Raw genomic sequence first — 24,172 nt, forward strand, 5'->3', positions numbered from 1 at the left:
ATGCATTGCATTCATTTATACATGTACATTGACTCATGACCAGATGGTGTTACGCGTATATTATATGTATATGGGGTACACTATAAGAAATTTAATTTTTAACGACCATTCTTAACGAAGGGACATAAAACCGGTCGTTATAAGTGTATTTATAGCAACCAAATTTTTTCCGGTCCTTAAAACTAATTTTTAGCTCAATATTAACGAGAGGATAATATTGGGCCGTTAAAATATAACACATCCGGTCGTTAATAATTATTAATTAATGAAAAATTGGCTAACTTTTCCCACTTTTTTTCCCAATCCGCCAAATCACCCCCCCCCCCCCCCCAAAAAAAGGTAAAAAGCCGTAAGAGTTCGACTTAAACTTTCCAACAGTTGGTAAAACGCTGTTTTGAACGAAAAATTAGCAGAGAATTGTGCTATTATGACCAATTCAAATAATCAGAGTTGGTAAAATTCAGCGAATTAGCGAAAGAAGCTGCTCGGCACCTCCATTGACAACAGCTGCTCATCTTTGAGGTTCTTCTTATCACGGTAAGGTTCAAAATTTTACCCTCTTCTATGTGAATTGAGTAATAATTTCGCTAGAAAAGGCATCTGTTGAGCGATATCCTGTCTGCTGGTTAATTAATTGCTTATTTCAATCTGATCTATTATTAATTTTCAATCTTGGCCTCTCATCCCTTTTATATACGATGTCCTGCTTGAATGGAAATTTTTTGTGAAACTTGATTCTTGTTTTAAACTATACAAATTTGATCTGTTACACCCCATATTAGGGGTGAATTGTATAAAGGGGAAAAAATCACCGTAATACCCAAAAAAAATAATTAAATAACCAAGGAGAAAAGAACTACATGAAGATTCAAAGTAGTAGTACTGTAATTAAATTATAAGCATGTGAAACAATTTAAAAGTTACCTACACCAAAATATAAAATTAAGACCTCATGTGGACTGGTCCTTTTCTTAAATTTTCTCACCATTTAAAACTGAATTATTAGAATAGAGGTATGGGGGTTCAGATGTCACAATCATATCCTATATCAACACCATTTGCTAGTCTAATCTAATTTTAAAATAAATGTATTAATTTTGCTGTGATATAGTGTTACAACCCCATATTTCGTACGTGAAAGTACGTCATAAATTAGTTAATGGAAGTTCGGGAATGGAATTATTTTAAGATTATAAGCATTATGCTATTTCAAATAAGTGATAAGTAAATTCGTGAAGGTGAGAGAAGAAACAAGTTAAAGAAAATAAATTTTCGTCCAAGTTTGGCATATTGGGATAAAATACGGGCCGAGCGATAAAATCCAATATTTACGGACTAGTACCATATAAGGTACCATATGACCATGATAGTAGGATGTACAGAGTGTATAAAAAATAAGTAGAATTTTAAGTAATTTGAGACAATTCTTAATTATGCGGGTAATTGGTTAATTACCGAGTAACAGGACATTACCCAATTACCTAATAAGTAAATAAAGATTACATTCCCCATTCCCACGTAGCAGTAAGCCACACCCTAAAAAAATGACTAAGAGTCATTTCTTATTAGGTGACAACCTAATATATATTAATTAGCTGATGGACTTCCAGATAGTTGCCTTGCATGTACCAAGTTAAAACCACAAAAATTATTGGAGAGCTGCTGGAACATAACAAGAATGAGAATGGTGTTGTGATTCAAATTTTGAAAAGCAATACAATACTATTATGCAGAGAATGGCCAATTAAAAGTACTTGCACCAAATTCATGGGCGAAGCCACCTTTAGGAAAGGGTGGTCTTCGCTGAAAAATTACGAAAAATTATACTGTGTATATAAGTAAAATATTAATTTTAGATATATAAAATATTTATTGAACATCCTTTGTTGGAATTTTTTTTGTACTTCTTTCAAGTTTGAATACCCTTGGAAACATTTCTGGCTTTGCATCATAATCCTGATTTCCGTGGAAAACTGGCGTTGAAGGTTGCTTGTTTAAAGAATCAAATTCTTCAAGCAACTTACTCTTAAGAAGCACTAGCCTCTCTTTCTCCGATAGATTGCTAAAAGGATTTCCATAGGCTCCCTCAGGACCAAGGGGTTGACTACTTGACAACTGTGATCTGATGAATGATGGCATTGAAATCTTGGGGAAAACTTGGTCAGCTGGCGCTAAGAAATCATTTTCTATGATTTTGAATACAAACAACATTTCATTCTCAACCACTACAACGTGATTTCTTCAACCAACGAGATTTCTTAGCACAGTAGTAACGTAAAATTTTACGGCTCTAAAGGTTTACGGTGCAACCTTTTCCCAAGAACATCATATGAATTTTTCCATACTCCAGGTATGTTAAGGCTAAGCTCTTCCTTCATTTTGGCATGATCACGTCATTACACAAGTTTGATAACGAGGCATAAAGAAAAATTCATATCTCGGAATTTACGTATATTTTACTAGTCTCGCAAATTACAATATTCTCTTTATCGAGACTTCATATTCATTTGAGTATTTCCTTCTTTCAGTCAAGAGAGCAGAGAGTGTATATATATATATATATATATATATACAGTATTAAAGTATTTTCATTATCATCGAGCTATGATCGATGGGCAGGCCCTATTGGGCAACCTCTGATCAGATGGTAAGTTATATACCGAGCCTACTGTGACCGAGCGCCTATGAGCGAGCCCAGTTGGTAGAGATACAGAGCCTAGTATAGCCGAGCGCCTATGAGCGAGCCTACTACGGCAGAACATATATATATATATATATATATATATATATAAGGCCGGACAACTATTTTACTTACTATATTGAGAGAGTTGAGTCAGTATCAGTAGGTAAGCATATCTTCAGATTTTCTTTGACTCCCAATTACTGTTCGTTATTATATTATCAGTTTCAGCTTTCAGTATATTGCCTTACATACTCGGTGCATTATTTCGTACTGACGTCCCTTTTCTGGGGGCGCTGCATTTCATGCTTGCAGGTTTAGATAGATAGACGGGTAGACCTCCTCAATAAGTGTTGCCCGAGTTCAGCTTGATTGGTAAGCTCCATGCCTTTCGGAGTTTCCGAGTCTAGAGCTTTATGTACATCTCGTGTATAAATGTATATATGTTATAAGTAGGTCGAGGAGCTGGTCCGATCACAGTATATCCATCAGTAGAGGCTTGTAGACATATCGTGTGAGTTAGTGCAGTATGTTGGGCTTGTAGGCCTTGTATGTATATTTGGTTGGTTTGCAAACTGCAATAATTAAGACGGCCTTGTTGCCCTAGCTTTATATTGATATTTAGTCAACATTTATGGTTGTCTTGCAATGTGGCCCATAGCCAAAGTATGACATCATATGTCCAGAGTCCCTTAATCGCAAGTTGGTACGCAAGGATAGGTGAGGCACCGGGTGTCGGTCTCGCCCCCAGGTTCGGGGCGTGACATGATCATCAGAGGAATGGGGTATGAGAATTGGCTAAAGTTATTTGGTAGTATGTCTCTGTTTTCAATCTCAATTGTAGTGCAAAAGATCAGTATGAAAGAATGAGCAAGGGTATGTTAGATATGTTGCACTTACTGGAGAGGTGGCTTGTCCAGTTTTTGAACTGTATCACAAAGTGCTTGCTGCACATTCTTTCCCTCCTCATTCATCACATGATCATGCTCATTGAGCAATGCTTCAAACGAGATAGAAAACTCGATATTCTTTGATGTTATGACCTGGTCTTTCAGACATGGAGATTTCCTATTTTTAGGTGATCGATGCGTCACTGCTTGCTGCTAATTAGCAGGTGATCGAGCAACAACTGTCCAGTCCTCTCCAGCTATATTCTTTACTGTTCCATCTCCCATACCTATTTTCTTTGGCCCATCTTAGAATTAGAGCTATTCCTCAAGCCAACTGTTGCTATTTGCTGCTGCCCGGGCTTAAACCTTTCTTGCATTAAATCCTTCACGTTCCTGCCCCTCATCTTGTGTAACAGTGGCTAAAAAACCTACTGGTTTTTCAACTACATCAACAATTGCAGCAGTAGATTTAGGAGCCCCAATAGTAAGTCGATCACCAGTGCATTCAATGCAACATTAGCCTCCAACTTTGAACCTATAGTAGCTGCTTCAATTCGACTTTTTCGACTGCCACTGCTACATGATTCTTAGTATTGTTTCCTCGATCATGCCCTGTAACGGCTACACTACTCAAAGCATCTACATCTTCAAGACCTTGCCCTTCATTGTGCGCAGCAGTAGGTTTAATAACTGCTGTTTTCTCAACCATCTCAAGTGCAGCAGTATTAGCTTGATTTGCCCAGATTTCACTGAAGCCTTGTACTCCTGCTTAGCAGATTCTTGCGTCCCACTTTCCTGCATAAGAGGCAGTTTTACACCAGCAGTGGCATGATCAGCTATAGGTACGAGAAAACCATATAGATATTAAAGAGCACCAATATTTGTTTAACTTTTTGGTAGTATTAAAATGATATATCTTCTATCAATGAGCACTCAACATTCTGTTCTGAAATCTGATTCTGAACAGAACAGAATGAACCAATGAAAGTACAAGAGGGGGGGGGGTGAATTGTAGCCTTTTTAAATTTCTAGTCGACTACTCTTTAGCTCTAATCGACTTATGCGGAGACAACCTGCATAGAACTGTTAGTTCTTTCGATTTAAACAAGTGTTAATCACAATAAACAGTAAAGGAACAGAATATAATATGAGAGCGATAAAGTAAATGACACCACGAATTTTATACCGGTTCGGAACCAATGTTGTATCCTAATCCAGTCCTCTTGGGTTGCAAGACTGTTGTCTTTTAGAGTTCTTTGTAAATCGAATTGAGTACAGCCTTTGTGATTTTCAGCGATCACCACCAACGCTGACAGGGTTGGTTTTCACTCGCTCACCAACAACGGCTCTTTGGTTTTTACTCGCTCACCAAAGAAACGAACAACGACACAACCTCTAGGACACTGCCTCTCCAATATTTTTCTGTCTCTCTTCTTTCTTTTGTGTACACAGTAAATCTACTAAAGTGAATTACAATGCTTGTTAAAAGTAGAATAAAGAACTTGTAGTTGAATAGACAATTTGTATAGAAGGCTGCGTGAATCTTCTTCTCGGTTGCTCTTCAACTTATATTGTTGCCTCCAATATGACAGTTGCTGATTTTTCTCATTAAATGCATATAATATAATGGTCAATGTGATATATGATGGCTTTCCTTCTTAAGGAAATCTTCTTTGTGCTTCTTTAACACATTCTTCCTAATCTTGATTCTTTCCCACAAATAAATATTCTTTCCTTGTGTAGTAAATCCCAGGCAATCTTTTTATTCCATCCAAATTGCTTCTTCTTTTCTTCATAATTGTAAATTTCCTTTCAGAGCTTTGCTCCTCTTCCTTTATGGTCAATCTTGGCTCGATGCTTGCCTCTTGACTTATGGAAATAAAATCTCGCTTTGTCTCCTTTTTTTCTTTCAAGATTGATTTGCAGCTTCCCTTCTTTACATAGATCTTGAAAATATAATTTATTTCCATATCAAAATCTTGTAGTGACTTGGCAAATCTTTTCAATAGTCTTGGCTTGATATAGTAGTAAAACCCATCACTTCTCTTTCAAACTCGTAGTATATATATATCCAAAATTGAATAAGATATCTTCCTTCAAGAATATATAATATTTTTCCATTAATACTTGTGAACTCTTCTTCCCGCTGTGTAAGTATGAGCTCTTATGGAGACAACCCAAGAGAATTTCAAGATCCTCTTCCTTTTGACTTTGGATCTTGAATATTATTTTCAATATGAAGATCTCAATATATCTTTGAACTCCTATTATATTGGAGATATTCCTTTCATGATCTTGGGAAATAATCTCCTTCCATAATATAGATTGCATTACATCCATAATATATTTTCTTTCCATAGAAAATATATTCTTCTTATATTGAAAATATTCCTTTCATGATCTTGTAGCATCTTTTTCAAATAGTATTTTCCTTGCACAAAATAATAGATCTTCTCCAGGATTTTAGCAACCTTCTTTTCAAGATATTTATGAACTTTCCTTCCATAATTTCCGTAGAGTCTTCTTCTGATATTGTAGTAAACTATTCAATATTTGAAATATGACTTTCAAATATTATTCATTCCATGACGCTTGGATATAAATCTCTGAAAATAATCTTTCTTGATAAAATCATCATATGATATTCTCTTTCTCATATTTATTTGGATCTTTACCAGCATCTTCTTTCTCGAATAAACATGTGCAAGAATAAGGCTACCACAAGTAAATGTTCTTTGATTAATAATTATGTTGGTTTGTTATCATCAAAATTAATGCGTGAAACCTTGAAGCTAACAATCTCCCCCCTTTTTGATGATGACAAACTATTGAGTATAAAATAAGAAAATTTTATCAAAGACTTAATTAAAGGCAGTAATGGGATAAGCGAGATAAACGGGTTACTTCCCTGAAGTAATCTTTTCGAAATGCATGTAGTACATTAATTGTGAACTCCCTCTCACTCTATGCATTCCTTAGTTATGCTCCCCCTGTCTCCATGCATTCTACCTGAATTTTCGATCTTTTCAAACTTTTGTACACATTATTTTCTCCCCCTTTTGTCATCATCAAAAGGGTGGGATGAACCTATCAATTCGATAAGTGCACAATCCATTAATTCATCCAGTAAAACCAAATGTTTGATTTCGTTGGACAAATTTTGAGTAACCAAATCATTGCAACTTCTTTAGAGGAAATATCTACAAGATGATGGTCAATGTCCTCCAGGCACAAATTTTGAGTAACCAAATCATTGCAACTTCTTTCGTAAATGAGAGGAAATATCTGCAATATGATGGCCAATGTCCTCCAGGCAGATTTCCAAAATACTTTCTGCCACAAGCAATCTAGTGACACATGTTTTGCCTTGTGTGCTCTAGTTTGTCTTTTTCATGAGAATTACAAAATCTCCATGTCATTTTTTCTATTTCAATCCACTTTGTTTCCTGCAAGATTTGCATCTGAAAAGATCCTAATAGATCAAAGCAATTAGTTCTTGCATATAATAATCCATAATTTAGAATCAACCAAGGATCTTTTGCGGCACTATGAAGAGATATTATGGGATCAGGTATACCTAAATATTTATCATAAAAATTCAATCGAGAGCCGATCATACCTTGGTACTTTATTCGATCGTTGGACTTACTAATTTTCTCCTTGCTTCGCATTATGGAATGTGAAGATAAAGGTAAATTCTCCATTATACTCATTTCCAATCCGATCATCTTCCAGAAGCTTAAAAAATTGCTTGATATGCGTTTGGTTAGTATAAAAAAATATGCTCTTGTAAATACAACTTTGGAAAGAATAATTGTCACATGATAAGCATGAATTTATTTCAAATGGTAACTAGTCTTAGTCACACGAATGTGATTAAAAAAACTTTCAATTCCATAGAGAGGCTAGAGAATAATGTTATGTAGTTTTCAAACCATTTAAAAAATATTTCAACATCCATACAAACTTTGAAATATGCATATGAAAAATAATATTCTAACAAAACTCTCAAGGAAGAAACATTCCATCTTGTTGTGAAACCTTGAGCTACAAGTTTACACATAATTTTCACATTCTTACTAATCTTATCCGGCTTTAGATATCCATGATTGCAACTCATTTGCTTGGTACTGGATTTCCATACTGTTGATTCTTTCAGCTTCGCTCAATAAATCTTGTATTACTAGGATCCATCATTCATCGTTTAATGCTTCTTCATGACTGTCTAGTTCAACTAGTATAGATGTGTCACTAGCAATTTATTTTATGCTATCCACTATAATTCTCCATCCTTATTCACAATATGCTTAGAAAAATATTAGTATAAGGAAAACGCACATGATGAGATTTCTCTACAACTAATGAATAAGAAATATGTCAAGAGCTTACTTAGACAGTTGCAACCAATGAAAATAAGATAACCAAAAATTGATTTTTCTTCCTTCCCATAGCTCAGACAAAAATTCATTCAAGATAAGATATTAAAGCACATATAAGCCAATGATGACAATTTATGCAAAAATGATGCTTTCTTTCCAAGTCTGCTTTCAACTGAGGAGTCAAACTAAAGATGTAAAAGATCGTGCTTGTTGCAAGAAAATGTCAAATAGATACTATTAAGACACACATCGATGATCACTGCAAATGCGTTAATTTCTTAAAAAAATGACCTATGCAAAAGTAAGGATAATCATCAATAGAAATATATATATATATATATATATGTATATATATATATATATATGTGCCTCCCAAAATTTTGAGTCTTAGGAACAGTCGAGTATCTCTATATGCACAAGTTACCGAGGCATCAAGGTTAAACAATTTTCTCAGATTTGAATGAAATTTCACTACTCTTCCTTTTTCTCGTCCTGGGTATCAAGCCCAAGTCTTCTCGATCTTCACCATTTTCAGATTCTTCAAGAGTTGACGTGGATTCAATTTCCTTAACTTTGTTGGCGTCCCCGTGGATATTTTCCAATCTGTCCCATATATCTTTAGCAGTCTCACAGGTGGATATTCTCTTATATTCTTCTTCACTAATCGCACAATAGAGCATATTGATTGCTTTAGCATTTGTTTGTATAATATCCAACTGTTATTCTGTGTAGTCAAATATGGATGCCCTTTTTACAAGCTTCTTTCCATCATTGTTGTTCGGAATACATCTGGGTCCATTCTGAATAATTAGCCAGGCTTGATAATCTATTGATTGAATATAAACTTTCATTCTTTCCTTCCAATGGCTATAATATTGACTATTTAAGTACAGTGGCCTTCTTGTTGAGTATCCCTATTGAAGTATGGTCCCAACGATTTGATGACCTACCATGGATATTTTCTCACTTGCTGTTAAGCAAAAAAATAAAGATGTGAGACTTGCTCTGGTACCAATTGAAAGTACAAGACGGAGGAGGGGGTGAATTGTAGCCTTTTTAAATTTCTAGTCGACTACTCTTCAGGTTTAGTTAACTTATGCGGAGACAGCCTGCACAGAATGTTAGTTCTTTCGATTTAAACAAGTGTTAATCACAATAAACAGTAAAGGAATAGAATATAATACGAGAGCGATAAAGTAAGTGACACCAGGAATTTTATACTGGTTCGGAACCAATGTGGTATCTTAATCCAGTCCTCTTGGGTTGCAAGAGTGTTATCTTTTAGAGCTTTTTGTAAAATGAATTGAGTACAGCCTTTGTGATTTTCAGCGATCACCACCAACGCTGACAGGGTTGGTTTTCACTCGCTCACCAACGACTCTTTAGTTTTCACTCGCTCACAAAAAAAAAGAACAACGACACAACCTCTAAGACACACTGCCTCTCCAATATTTTTCTGTCTCTCTTCTCTCTTTTGTGTACACAGTAAATCTACTAAAGTGAATTACAATGCTTGTTAGGAGTAGAATAAAGAACTTGTAGTTGGATAGACAATTTGTATAGAAGACTGTGTGAATAATCTTCTCGGTTGCTCTTCAACTTATATTGTTGCCTCCAATATGACCGTTGCTGATTTTTCTCATTAAATGCAGAATATAATGGTCAATGTGATATATGATGGCTTTCTTTCTTAAGGAAATCTTCTTTGTGCTCCTTTAACAGATTCTTCCTAATCTTGATTCTTTCCCACAAATAAATATTATTTCCTTGTGTAGTAAATCCCAGGCAATCTTTTTATTCCATCCAAATTGCTTCTTCTTTTCTTCATAATTGTAAATTTCCTTTCAGAGCTTTGCTCCTCTTCCTTTATGGTCAATTTTGGCTCGATGCTTGCCTCTTGACTTATGGAAATAAAATCTCGCTTTGTCTCCTTTTTTTCTTTCAAGATTGATTTGCAGCTTCCCTTCTTTACATAGATCTTGAAAATATAATTTATTTCCATATCAAAATCTTGTAGTGACTTGACAAATCTTTTCAATAGTCTTGGCTTGATATAGTAGTAAAACCCATCATTTCTCTTTCAAACTCGTAGTATATATATCCAAAATTGAATAGGATATCTTCCTTCAAGAATATATAATATTTTTCCATTAATACTTGTGAACTCTTCTTCCGGCTGTGTAAGTATGAGCTCTTATGGAGACAACCCAAGAGAATTTCAAGATCCTCTTCCTTTTGACTTTGGATCTTGAATATTATCTTCAATATGAAGATCTCAATATATCTTTGAACTCCTATTATATTGGAGATATTCCTTTCATGATCTTGGGAAATAATCTCCTTCCGTAATATAGATTGCATTACATCCATAATATATTTTCTTTCCATAGAAAATATATTCTTCTTATATTGAAAATATTCCTTTCATGATCTTGTAGTATCTTTTTCAAATAGTATTTTCCTTGCACAAAATAATAGATTTTCTCCAGGATTTTAGCAACATTCCTTTCAAGATATTTAAGAACTTTCCTTCCATAATTTCCATAGAGTCTTCTTCTGATATTGTAGTAAACTATTCAATATTTGAAATATGAATTTCAAATATTATTCATTCCATGACGCTTGGATATAAATCTCTGAAAATAATCTTCCTTGATAAAATCATCATATGATATTCTATTTCTCATATTTGTTTGGATCTTTACCAGCATCTTCTTTCTCGAATAACCCTGTGCAAGAATAAAACTACCACAAGTAAATGTTCTTTGATTAATAATTATGTTGGTTTGTTATCATCAAAATTAATGCGTGAAACCTTGAAGCTAACAATAAAGTTCAATCTTGATTTGGGAAGCATCAGTTCTGAAATCTGATTCTGAGACTTCAACATTCTGTTGTTCTGCAGCTTTGTTTAGTGAAATGGTCCTTTGTGCAAATGACCAATCCCCAACTCTTGAAATCTTCTTAAGGTTTAATCTTGGTCTATTATTATTAGTGGCTGAAAAATTTCTTCTTTGAGTTCTAAGCATTTCAATTGAGGTTGGTAATGGAGGAGACAGGTGTGAAACTGTGATTTGAGGCTTTACTACAAGTTTTGTGGCAATAGGACTAATAAGATTGAGTTCAATTAATGGGGTATAAGGTTCTGTTTTTTTTATTTAGGCCTCTTGAGAAGAAGACGAAGCAAAGACAGAATTAATCCACGTGTCAAGTTTATTTTTACACTAATACAATATTATTATATTAAAAGTATTCTTAACATGAACATCAGTTCCATATCCAAGGGGTAACATCAGAAATTTGGTCAAAAAAGTTGTATTAAGACGGATATAGAGTAACATCAGAAGCACACATTAGTCTTATCCAGTTCTAGTTACCATGCATACAGGAAAAGAAATGCTTACTACAACTGAGTTCAACCGTCTCTTCTTTCCTTTGTTCTCTGCCTTTGCACCGATGCCTCATAACATGATCACACGCGCAAAAGCTTTTACTTCGTCCTTTCTCATTCTGATGTATATAGCCTCCACAAGAGAATTTATTTATCTCCTTCTAATTTATACAGCTACTGTTTTAGAACATATATCAAACGGTTCACACTTAACACTAGTCTTACTAATATCCCCATATATGGCTCATAGATTGTTCACAGTAGCCTTACTATTCACAGAGGTTCAGATTTCTTTACCTCTACCTTATACATCTAATGTTCTATGACATATCAGCATTACCTTTCTTTTTAGTTTTCAATAAAGTCAATGACAAGTAGCAAATTGCTCAGTTGAGATACTTATTGACCTCCGCGATTACAATATACTTCTCTTTCTAGTCTAGAGAATGTAAACCACACTCAAAAAGTGCTTAAGGATGGAGAACATAAACTGCTTTACACTACTATAAACCTAATATACAATAAATATCTTCTAACAGGTCTTAAGGATGAGATTACTTCATCCTTAATCAAATATTTCTGGTTCAAATTTTGAGTATGGAGAAACTTTTGATAATGAGTGCTTCCTTTCTTAATGGACCATATATGATGCGAATCTAATAGTCAAAGTGGATTTCGAATACCAAAATGTTACTTTCTCTTCGCGTCAATATGAACACTCAATCATAGAGATATATACATACAAATCATGTCTGGTGAAAGAAGGTACTTGCCCAAAATCAATATGTTCACAGTATTTTTTCTACTTTGGATAACTGAAAAAAATATATATTTATTAAATGGATTAGTTCTTTACATAGTTAGACACGTTAACACATACTTATAGCCGGCATATGAAGTAGAAGTCTATAGACCACATTTGGATGGTGGAGTTTATGCTTATTTTTTCCTCCGATATAAAAAATATTTATATATAAATCTAGTTTGGGAAAGAACAAATGTAGATTTGAAGAACATTAAGCTTGCTAAAACTTTTATTTGAGAAAAGAGCATTTGGCTTGACTGAAATGAAATAACATAAAGCTTTGAACTCTTTGTGTGAAATTTGACATTAAGGAGGAGGAACATGGTTTGGAGAAACTTGGATTTGTATGTTTCTAATATCAATTCAGCTAATTCAGTTTGTGATATTGAACTTTATCCGAAAGATTTGGTCTATTTGGTTTGACATTTCAGTATTAGTGACTCAGTCTTAGTTGTGCAAATAGATTACACTAATGTCATATTCATTATCTGTTGCTTTCACTCAATATGTACTTAATTGAGATACTCACTCTGAATTTTTCAGTTTCTCTACCTGAATTTTTAGTTGTTCACTTAAAATTCTTTCACATTCTTTTCCTTGATTGGTTGTTTTGTTTCCTGAAATAACACTAATTTCTTAATCAACAATCACACTATAAGAGCATCAATACAGAGTAATTTTTTTTTTAGTTTCCCTGATTTGTAGATTATTTATAAAATCCTTACAAAAAAATATTCTCAATTTTCAAAAGTACTAAAAATTTAACATATTTATTCATCCTTTATTGTAAAAATTAAGGCTGTTACAAGGGATATAGGCTAGTGAAATGGTGGAAGTGAGAAATTATTCTAACATATTATAAAAATAATCTTCGAAAGTAGATGGGCTAATATTCCTTAGTAAAGGTGACTAATATGTTTTTGTTCGCTTATGTTCATTTCTTGTTCATTGCCATACTAATATTTTTTGGTTGACTATATATGTATATCAATTTCGTGTATACACCAGATTATGCACCTGATAAGCAATGGATGGAACTTATTCATGATCGACTTGATAACGCTTACATACTTGGGGTGGAGAACTTTTTGGATTATGCTTTTAAAAGATTGGAAGAAACACGCGAAATACGTTGTCCATGCATCAAATGTTGTAATGCAATTTCAGGAACACGTGAGTTGGTTAGGTCACATTTAATAGTACACAGAATGGTCCAAAAATTATACCTTTTGGTATCACCATAGGGAGAGATTAGGTGAGTCTTCTTCAGATTATGAATTTGTAGGTGATAAGATCAATGAAGAGGGTGATGGTGAGGATGAAATACATGAAATTTTAAGGGATTTATATCCCACTTTTGAAGGAGACAATATGAACAATGATGGTGATGGGCAATTTGAGGAGGAACCAAATATTGAAGCAAAAAGATTCTATAGGATATTAAAAGATTTTAAGCAACCATTGTACCAAGATTCAAAAGTTTCTAAACTTTCTACTTTGGTAAAGTTGCTTCATATCAAAAGTATTGGTAATTGGAGTAACACATCATTTACAATATTGTTGAAGCTCTTGAAGGAAGACTTATTGCCAGATGGATTAAACTTGCTAGATTCATATTACAAAGCAAAGAAGGTAATTCGTCACCTAGGGCTTTCTTACAAGAAGATTGAGATGCATGTAAGAATGATTGTATGTTATACTGGAATGATGATAAGTCTCTTGAGTCTTGCAAAGTTTGTGGTGCATCTAGATGGAAGGAGGATAAACGTAGCGGGGAAACCAAATTTTAAAGTGGGAAAAATATACCATACAAGATTTTACGTTATTTTCCTCTAAAGCCAAGACTTCAAAGATTATTTATGTCCTCGAAAATATCTACTCTGATGAGATGGCACCATGACAAAAGAGTTGATGATGGAATAATAAGGCATCCAGCTGTTTCAATAGCGTAGAAAACGTTTGATGAACTTCATCAATCTTTTGCATCCGAGCCTCGTAATGTTCGACTTGGACTTGCTAGCGATGGTTTTCAACCATTTGGAAATTCCAAAACTCCATGTAGCATTTGGCCTGTGGTACTTATTCCTTATAATTTACCACCTTGGCTATGAATAAAGAAAGAAAATTTTATTTTGTCGATGATTATTCCTGGTCCTGAGAGTCTTGGAGATGCTATTGATGTCTATCTCTAGCCTTTGATAGAGGAATTAAAGAAATTGTGGGAATTTGGAGTGGAGACCTTTGTTGCGTCAACTAAACAAAACTTTGTATTACATGCATATTTATTATGGACCATTAATGACTTTTCCACATATGCAAATTTGTCTGGATGGAGTATTGTGACGTCCCGACCAGTCGTCTTAAGAATTTACGCCCTAATCCCCTATTAACTGCTTTTCCTGAGTTTATTTCTGCTATTTTGATTTGCTGGGATGTTCGATTTTGAATTTTGGAGAGTTTTGTGACACTTAATCCCTAAATGAGAGCTTAAGTGTTGGAAAGTTGACCGTAGTCGGAACAGTGCGAAGACGGGCTCGAATTGGAAATTCGATGGTTCCGTTAGCTTCGTTGGGTGATTTCGAGCTTAGGGGCGTGTTCGGATTTTGTTTTGGAGGTCCGTATCTAATTTAGGCTTGAAATGACGAAAGTTGAATTTTTGAAGTTTCCGGTCCGATAGTGAGAATTTGATCCGAGGGTCGGAATGAAATTCTGGAAGTTGGAGTAGCTCCGTAGTGTTGAATGTGACGTGTTCTTCGCAAAATTTTAGGTCATTCGGACGAGGTTTGATAGAATTTTTGATCGAAAGCGTATTTTGAGAATTTTGGAGTTCGTAGGCTTAAATCCATGGTTAATTCGAGGTTTCGATGTTGTTTTAGGTGTTTTGAGGATTGGTACAAGTTTGGATAGTGGTTTGTGACTTGTTGGTGCCTTTGGAGTTCGTAGGCTTAAACCCATGGTTAATTCGAGGTTTCGATGTTGTTTTAGGTGTTTTGAGGATTGGTACAAGTTTGGATAGTGGTTTGTGACTTGTTGGTGCCTTTGGTTGAGGTCCCGGAGGCCTCAGGATGATTTTGGATGGTTGACGGAAAGATTTGGAATTTAAGTTGCAGCTTCAGCTGCTGGTTCTGTCATAACCGCACATGCGGTTTGGGTACTGTGGCCGCAGAAGTGGAATTTGGCCATCTCTTCAGGAACCGCAGATGCGGGTAGTTCACCGCAGAAGCGGTACCACACATGCGGGAGGGTAACCGCAGATGCGGAAAATGGCCTTTTAAGTGAAAGTCGCAGATGCGACCTAAGCTCGCATTGGGATAAGGTGTTTAGTACGGAAATCCCTGGGCAGAACATATAGATTCTTGCCTTCGCGAAATTTAGCCATTTTTCATCTCTTTCAAAACGGGAAGAAGCTTAGGGAGCACGTTTCAAGAGAGATTCTCAGAGGAGTTCATTGGGATAAGGTCTTTAGTCCCTAAACTCGTTATTGGAATGATTTTTATCAAATTAAACATGAAAAATTAAGGAAAATCAGTGGTAATTGGGGGTTTAGTGCTTGTATAATTGGAGACCTTTGAGTGATGATTTGAGGGACAAATTGAGGTCCGATTTTGGTACTTTTGATATGACTGAACTTGTGAGAATGCGAGGTTCTGGAAATATAAATTTTACCCAATTCCGAGGCGTGGGCCCGATGGGTGTTTTGATCATTTTACATAATTTTGCGTATCAGCTTGGAATTTAATTGTAGAATCAGTTACTTGAAGTGTTATTTACATTATGCAATTGCATTGTATAGATTTGGGCCATTTGGAGTCGAGTACTCATGGCAAGAGCGTGGTTTCGGGTTGATTTTGAGCCAGGTCGAGGTAAATGGCTTGTCTAACCTTGTGTGGGGGACCTTTCCCTTAGGATATGATATATTTGATAATTGAAATGCCTTGTACGTGAGGTGACGAGCGCGTACTTGAGCTAATTGTTGAAAATCCAGTTTTTCCTTAAGTATTTCAATTGAGTTCTTTTTCCTGTTTTATTCTACTTGCGAATTTAGCCTATTGCTAGTTTAGAAAAACATGTTTAGTTGACTATTTGCTTAAACTGCCTTAATTGCATTACGTGAAGCATGTTAGGCTAGAATTAACTGTTTACTTGGTACGAAATTTAGCTTAATTGGGTATTCTTGTATTGTTGCTGTGTTTTTGCTTTGAGACTACGAGACGGCATCCCGGGAGATCCCCTATACGTATTTATAATCTGAACTGAGGTGTAGGATACCAAAAGATCCTTGGCACGTATATTGAGGATACCAAGAGATCCTCGAGATACCGAGAGATACCTAGCATATATTGAGGATACCAAGAGATCCTTGGGATACCGAGAGATCCCTAGCATATATTGAGAATACCAAGAGATCCCTAGCATATATTGAGGATACCAAGAGATCTCGGGATATCAAGAGATCCCCGGCTATCATCCTTGTTATGAGTGGTACTTCATGGTGTTTGCCTTTATTTCGGTTTCCGTTATTGTACTCCTTGTTATCATGTGTAGATTCTTACTGTAGATTCTCAATTGTACTGTTTATCTTATCCTGTCATCTTATTATTTATTTAACCTTAGTAGGGCCCTGACCTTCCTCGTCACTACCCGACCGAGGTTAGGCTTCGCACTTACTGAGTACCGCCGTGGTATACTCATGCCCCTTATATACATATTTTTCATGTGCAGATCCAGGTACCGCTACTCAGGCCTACCATCCTTGAGGGAGACGACTGTTTTAGAGACTTCGAGGTACATCTGCTGCATCAGCAAACCGAGGAGTCCCTTTCTATTCCTGCTTTTAGTATTTAGCCCTTCTATATTTTTCTATTCTTGCTAGACATTTCGGAGTTAGAGCTATATAGTGTTTTTCTTAACTTGTGATTTGTGGGTTTTCGGGTCTTGGATTTACGTATTGGTATTGAGAGTTAAACATGGTGTATGTCGAGCGGCACATTTAAATACTATTATTACTTTATTCATGTTTTAGATTGTTTTACTTTCGCAAATTTTGTTTTTTCTTCCGCAATTTAGGCTTACCTAGTCGTAGAGACTAGGTGCCGTCATGATGGTTCACGGAGGGTGAACTAGGGTCGTGACAAGTTGGTATCAAGTGCTCTAGGTTCATAGGAGTCATGAATCACAAGCTGGTTTATTAGAGTCTCATGGATCGGTACAGAGACGTCTGTACTTATGTACGAGAGGCTATGTAACTGTTAGGAAAATTCACTTCATTTGATTCCCTTGTCGTGCGATATTTTTGACATCACAATTCTAAACTTATTTCTTCTATTCTCTCACAGATGGTGAGGACACGTGCTACCCGAGATGATCAGGCACCCGCGCCCCCTACTACAGCCGTTAGAGGCCGGGGCCGGGGTAGAGGCCGAGGACGCGCACGTGGTGCAGCCAGAGCACCTACGTGAGCTGCCGCCGAGGTACCACCAGCATTTCCAATCGGAGTCCAGGCACTTGACACGCCTACTGCTACCACTACTCTAGCTCTCCAGGAGACTTTGGCACAGTTCATGAGCATGTACACCACTCTGGCTCAAGCAGGGTTGCTTCCCCTTGCTGCAGCCATATCTCAGGCCGGGGGAGGAGCACAGACTCCCGCCGCCTGCACTCCTGAGCATCGAGTGCATGTTGAGCAGGCCCCTAAGATTTTTCTTGTACCGCCTGTAGTGCCAGTTCAGCCCGAGGACAGGGCAGCAGCTTCCGAGGAGAAGCAGCTGAGGTTTGAGAGGTTCAAGAGGTACAAGCCTCCTCTATTCAGCGGACTAACATCGGAGGATGCTCTGTGATTTCTATATAAGAGTTACTGCAATCTCCATACCATAGGTATATCAGGATCGAACGAGGTTTCCTTCACTACTTTCCAGCTTCGAGGAGCCGCCTATGAGTGGTGGCGCACCTATGAGTTAGACAGTCCGGATGAGGCTGCTTTACTGACTTGGACTCAGTTTTCAGATCTGTTCCTAAGAGAGTATGTTCCTCAGAGCCTCAGGGACGTATGACGCTCAGAGCTTGAGCATTTGCACTAGGGTGCTACGACTGTCTCAGAGTATGCTGTCCGTTACACCAATTTGGCTAGGCATGCACCAGCCTTGGTTTCTGCTATTCGCGAGAGGGTTCGCTGGTTTATTGAGGGCCTTATTCCCAGCATCAGGTCTAGCATGGCTCGTGAGTTGGAGATGGATATTTCTTATCAGCAGGTGGTGAGCATTGCTAGGAGGATTGGAGGTATGCATGCTAGGGAGAGAGAGGAGAGGGAGGCCAAGAGGTCTCGAGAGTCGGGCCATTTCTCTATTGCCCATGCCCCAGCAGCAGGTCGTCATAGTAGGGGTTATATGAATCGCCCTGTTCATTAAGCTCTTCCAGCAGCCAGTGGTATCCCAGCTCCTCCTAGGCCTCATGAGCGTTATTATGCACCATCGGTATCTAGCGCGCCTCCTGCACGGGGTGCTTTCAGAGGTCAGTCCAGCTGACCTGGTCCGAGCCAGTCACAGCCACCACGTCCTTCGAGAGCTTGTTTTGAGTGTGGTGACACACGCCACATGGTGAGGGATTGCCCTACACTTGGGAGGAGTGCACCTCCACAGACTTCTCAGCCACAATGTGCCCCGCAGAGTTCTCAGACTATGATTACAGCTCCAGTTGCTACCTCACCTGCTCAGCCAGCTAGAGGTGGAGGTCGGGGAGGTAGAGGTTTCCCTAGAGGGGGAGGCCAGGCCAGATACTATGCCCTTCCTGCCCGTATCGAGGTTGTTGCCTCCGATTTTGTCATCACAGGTATTATATTAGTTTGCCACAGAGATGCATCGGTTCTATTCGATCTAGGCTCTACTTGCTCTTATGTGTCTTCTTATTTTGCTCCGCATTTGGGTGTACCTCGGGATTCTTTGAGTTCCCCTGTTTATGTTTCTACTCATGTGGGAGATTCTCTTGTTGTGGACCGCGTTTATCGGTCGTGATTGGTTGCTCTTAGTGTTTTCGAGACCAGAGCCAATTTATTGTTACTCAGTATGGTTGACTTCGATATTACCTTGGGCATGGACTGGTTGTCGCCCCATTATGATATTCTTGATTGTCATGCCAAAACCGTGATGCTGGCTATGCTAGGAGTACCGCGTGTTGAGTGGAGGGGTACTTTAGATCACACTCCCAGTAGAGTTATTTCTTTTCTTAAAGCTCAGCGTATGGTGAGAAGGGGTGTGACGCGTATTTAGCTTATGTAAGAGATGCTAGTATTGATACCCCTTCAGATGATTCAGTCCTAGTAGTACGGGATTTTCCCGATGTGTTTCCAGCTAACCTTCTAGGCATGCCGCTTGATAGAGATATTGATTTTGACATTGATCTATTGTCGGACACTCAGCCCATTTCTATTCCTTCATATTGTATGGCTCCTCCTGAGCTGAAGGAGTTAAAGGATCAGTTACAAGAATTGCTTGATAAGGGTTTTATTCAGCCCAGTATATCACCTTGGGGTGCTCCTGCCTTGTTTGGGAAGAAAAATGATGGTTCTATGCATATGTGTATTGATTATCGCTAGTTGAACAAAGTGACAGTTAAGAACTGTTATCCTTTGCCTCGTATTGATGATCTGTTTGACCAACTTCAGGGCGCACATGTGTTTTCTAAGATTTATTTGCGCTCAGGTTACCATCAGTTGAAGATTTAGGAGCCAGATATCCCGAAGATTGCTTTCAGGGCTCAGTATGGTCATTACGAGTTCCTTGTTACGTCATTTGGGCTGAACAATGCCCCAACAGCCTTTATACATTTGATACACAATGTATTCCGGCCGTATCTTGACTCATTCGTCTTTGTCTTTATTGATGATATTCTGGTGTATTCCCGAAGTCGGGAAGATTATGAGCAACACCTGAGGACCGTGCTTCAGACTCTAAGAGAGAAGAAGTTATATGCTAAGTTCTTGAAATGTGAGTTTTGGTTGGATTCAACGACATTCTGAGGCCACGTGGTATCGAGTGAGGATATTTAGGTGGATCCGAAGAAGATATTGTTCGTGCAGAGTTGGCCCAAACCATCCTCAGCTACCGAGATCCGTAGTTTCCTTGGTTTGGCGGGCTACTACCGTCATTTTGTGGAGGGATTTTCATCGATTGCAGCCCCTATGACTAGGTTGGCCCAGAAGGGTGCTCCGCTCCAATGGACGGAGGAGTGTGAGGCGAGCTTTCAGAAGCTCAAGGCAGCTTTGACCACAACCCCAATTTTGATACTGCCTACAAGTTCGGGGTCTTATACAATCTATTGTGATGCCTCGAGGGTTGGCCTCAGAGCAGTGTTAATGCAGGACGGTGGGGTGATTGCCTACACATCCAGACAGTTGAAGAGACATGAAAAGAACTACCCTGTTCACGCCCTGAAGATTTGGCGCCATTATTTTTACGGGGTTCCCTGTGAGATTTATACTGACCATCGGAGCTTGTAGCACCTGTTCAAGCAAAAAGGTCTAAATTTGCGCCAGAGGAGGTGGTTAGAGTTGCTAAAGGACTATCATATCACTATTCTGTATCACCCGGGCAAGGCAAATGTGGTGGTCGATGCTTTGAGTTGCTGGGCGGAGAGTTTGGGGAGTTTGGCTTATTTACCAGCATCGGAGAGACCTATGGCGATGGATGTTCAGGCCTTAGCCAGCCAATTTGTGAGATTGGATCTTTTAGAGCCCAGTCGGGTTCTAGTTTGCGTGGTTTCTCGGTCTTCCTTATTTGATCATATCAGGGAGCGACAATATGATGGCCCTCATTTATTTGTCCTCAAAGACAAGGTTCAACACGGTGATGCTAGAGATGTGACTATTGATGATGATGAGGTATTGAGGATGCATGGTCGGATTTGTGTACCCAATGTTGATGGGCTTCGAGAGTTGATTCTAGAGGAGGCCCATAGCTCGTGGTATTCCATTCATCCGAGTGCCACGAAGATATATCAGGATTTGAGGCAACACTATTGGTGGAGGCGGGTGAAGAAAGATATAGTTGGATTTGTAGCTCGGTGCCTCAATTGTCAGCAGGTGAAGTATGAGCACCAGAGACCGGGTGAGTTGCTTCAGCAGATAGAGATTCCGGAGTGGAAGTGGGAACGGATCACCATGGACTTTGTAGTTGGGCTCCCACGGACTTTGAGAAAGTTTGATGTTATTTGGGTGATTGTGGATTGGCTGACCAAGTCCGCTCATTTCATTCCTGTGTGTACTACTTATTCCTCGGACCGAGCAGGATATGCGCAGCCGTTACACTCATCTTTTCACTACTTCAAGTATGTCTTTATGCTCGTTCGAGGACGAACGGATGTTTAAGTGTAGGAGGATGTGACGACCCGGCCAGTTGTCTTAAGAATTTATGGCCCGATCCACTATTAACTGCTTTCCTCGAGTTTATTTCAGCTATTTGATTTGCCGGGATGTTCGGTTTTGAATTTCGGAGAGTTTTGGGACACTTGGTCCCTAAATGAGAGCTTATGTGTTGGAAAGTTGACCGTAGTCAGATCAGTGTGAAGATGGCCTTAGAATGGAAATCTGATGGTCCCGTTAGCTTCGTTGGGTGATTTTGGGCTTAGGGGCGTGTTCGGATTTTGTTTTGGAGGTCCGTAGCTAATTTAGGCTTGAAATGCCGAAAGTTGAACTTTTGAAGTTTCCGGTCCGATAGTGAGAATTTGATCCGAGGGTCGGAATGAAATTCCGGAAGTTGGAGTAGCTCCGTGGTGTTGAATGTGACGTGTGTGCAAAATTTCAGGTTATTCGGATGAGGTTTGATAGACTTTTTGATCGAAAGAATATTTTGAGAATTTTGGAGTTTTTATGCTTAAATCCATGGTTAATTCGAGGTTTCGATGTTGTTTTAGGTGTTTTGAGAATTAGTACACGTTTGGATAGTGGTTCGTGACTTATTCGTGCCTTTGATTGAGGTCCCTGAGGCCTCAGAATGATTTCGGATGGTTGACGGAAAGATTTTAGAATTTAAGTTGCAGCTTCAGCTGTTGCTTCTGTCATAACCGCACCTGCGGTTTAGGTTCTGCAGGTGCTGCGCCCTAGAAGTGGAATTTGGCCATCTCTTCAGGAATCGCAGATGTGGGTAGTTCACCGCAGAAGCGGTACCGCACATGAGGGAGGGTAATCGTAGATGCGAAAAATGGCTCTTTAAGTGAAAGTCGCAGATGCGACTTAGGCTCCGCAGAAGCGGGACCGCAGATACGGTCCCAGGGCCGCAAATGCAGAAATCGCTGGGCAGAACATATAAATTCTTGCTTTCGCGAAATTTAGCCATTTTCATCTCTTTCAAAACGGGAAGATGCTTGGGGAGCACTTTTCAAGAGAGATTCTCAGAGAAGTTCATTGGGGTAAGGTCTTTGGTCCCTAGACTCGTATTGGAATGATTTTTATCAATTTAAACATGAAAAATTAAGGAAAATCAGTGGTAATTGGGGGTTTAGGGCTTGTATAATTGGAGACCTTTGAGTGATGATTTGAGGGACAAATTGAGGTCCGATTTTGGTACTTTTGATATGACTGAACTCGTGAGAGTGCGAGGTTTCTGGAAATACAAATTTTACCCGATTCCGAGATGTGGGCCAGAGGGGCATTTTGGTCATTTTACATAATTTTGCGTATCAGCTTAAAATTTAATTATAGAATCAATTACTTGAAGTGTTATTTACATTATGCAATTGAATTGAATAGATTTAGGCCATTTGGAGTCGAGTACTCATGACAAGAGCGTGATTTCGGGTTGATTTTGAGCCGGGTCGAGGTAAATGGCTTGTCTAACCTTGTGTGGGGGACCTTCCCCTTAGGATATGATATATTTGATAATTGAAATGCCTTGTACGTGAGGTGACGAACGCGTACTTGAGCTAATTGTTGAAAATCTAGTTTTTCCTTAAGTATTTCAATTGAGTTCTTTTTCCTGTTTTATTCTACTTGTGAATTTAGCCTGTTGCTAGTTTAGAAAAGCATGTTTAGTTGACTTAATTGCCTATTTTCTTAAACTGCCTTAATTACATTACGTGAAGTATGTTAGGCTAGAATTAACTGTTTACTTAGTACAAAATTTGGCTTAATTGGGTATTCTTGTGTTGCTGCTGTGTGTTTTTACTTTGGGACAACATCCCGGGAGATCCCCTGTACGTATTTATGATCTGAACGGAGGTGCGGGATACCAAGAGATCCCTGACACGTATATTGAGGATACCAAGAGATCCCTAGCATATATTGAGGATACCAAGAGATCCTCGGGATACCGTGATATCCCTAGCATATATTGAGGATACCAGGAGATTCTTGAGATACCAAGAGATCCCTAGTATATATTGAGGATACCAAGATATCCTCGGGATACAAAGAGATCCCTAGCATATATTGAGGATACAAAGAGATCCTCAGGATACCAAGGGATCCCCGGCTATCATCCTTGTTATGAGTGGTACTTCTTGGTATTTGCCTTTATTTCGGTTTCCGTTATTGTACTCCTTGTTATCCTGTGTAGATTCTTACTGTAGATTCTCAATTGTACTATTTATCTTATACTGTCATCTTATTATTTATTTAACCTCAGTAGGGCCCTGACCTTCCTCGTCACTACCCGACCGAGGTTAGGCTTGACACTTACTGAGTACCGCTGTAGTGTACTAATGCCCCTTCTACGCATGTTTTTCATGTGCAGATCCAGATACTGCTACTCAGGCCTACCATCCTTGAGGGAGCCGACTGTTTTAGAGACTTCGAGGTATATCTACCGCGTTCGCAGACCGAGGAGTCCTTTTCTATTCCTGCTTTTAGTATTTAGCCCTTCTGTATTTTCTGTTCTTACTAGACATTCCAGAGTTAGTGCTATGTAGTATTTTTCTTAGCTTGTGATTCATGGGTTTCCGGGTCTTGGATTTACGTATTGATATTGAGCGTTAAATATGGTGTATGCCGAGCGGCACATTTAAACACTATTATTACTTTATTCCTGCTTTAAATTGTTT

General features: G+C 38.2%; 1 long non-coding RNA gene across 6 annotated transcripts; it reads left to right on the forward strand.

The window, feature by feature from the left end:
* Positions 1–388: 388 nt before the first annotated feature.
* On the forward strand, positions 389–24,172 carry LOC138882240 (uncharacterized). 6 transcript variants are annotated; one of them, XR_011403711.1, is made up of 6 exons: positions 389–537; positions 2,081–2,350; positions 2,996–3,055; positions 16,868–16,930; positions 17,482–18,970; positions 23,866–24,172. It is a non-coding gene; the product is annotated as an uncharacterized lncRNA (long non-coding RNA). The 6 variants fall into 6 exon arrangements; XR_011403713.1 differs by lacking the exon at positions 17,482–18,970; XR_011403712.1 differs by lacking the exon at positions 2,081–2,350.

The sequence above is a fragment of the Nicotiana sylvestris genome, chromosome 11 (assembly GCF_000393655.2).
Source record: "Nicotiana sylvestris chromosome 11, ASM39365v2, whole genome shotgun sequence".
Classification (NCBI taxonomy): domain Eukaryota; kingdom Viridiplantae; phylum Streptophyta; class Magnoliopsida; order Solanales; family Solanaceae; genus Nicotiana; species Nicotiana sylvestris.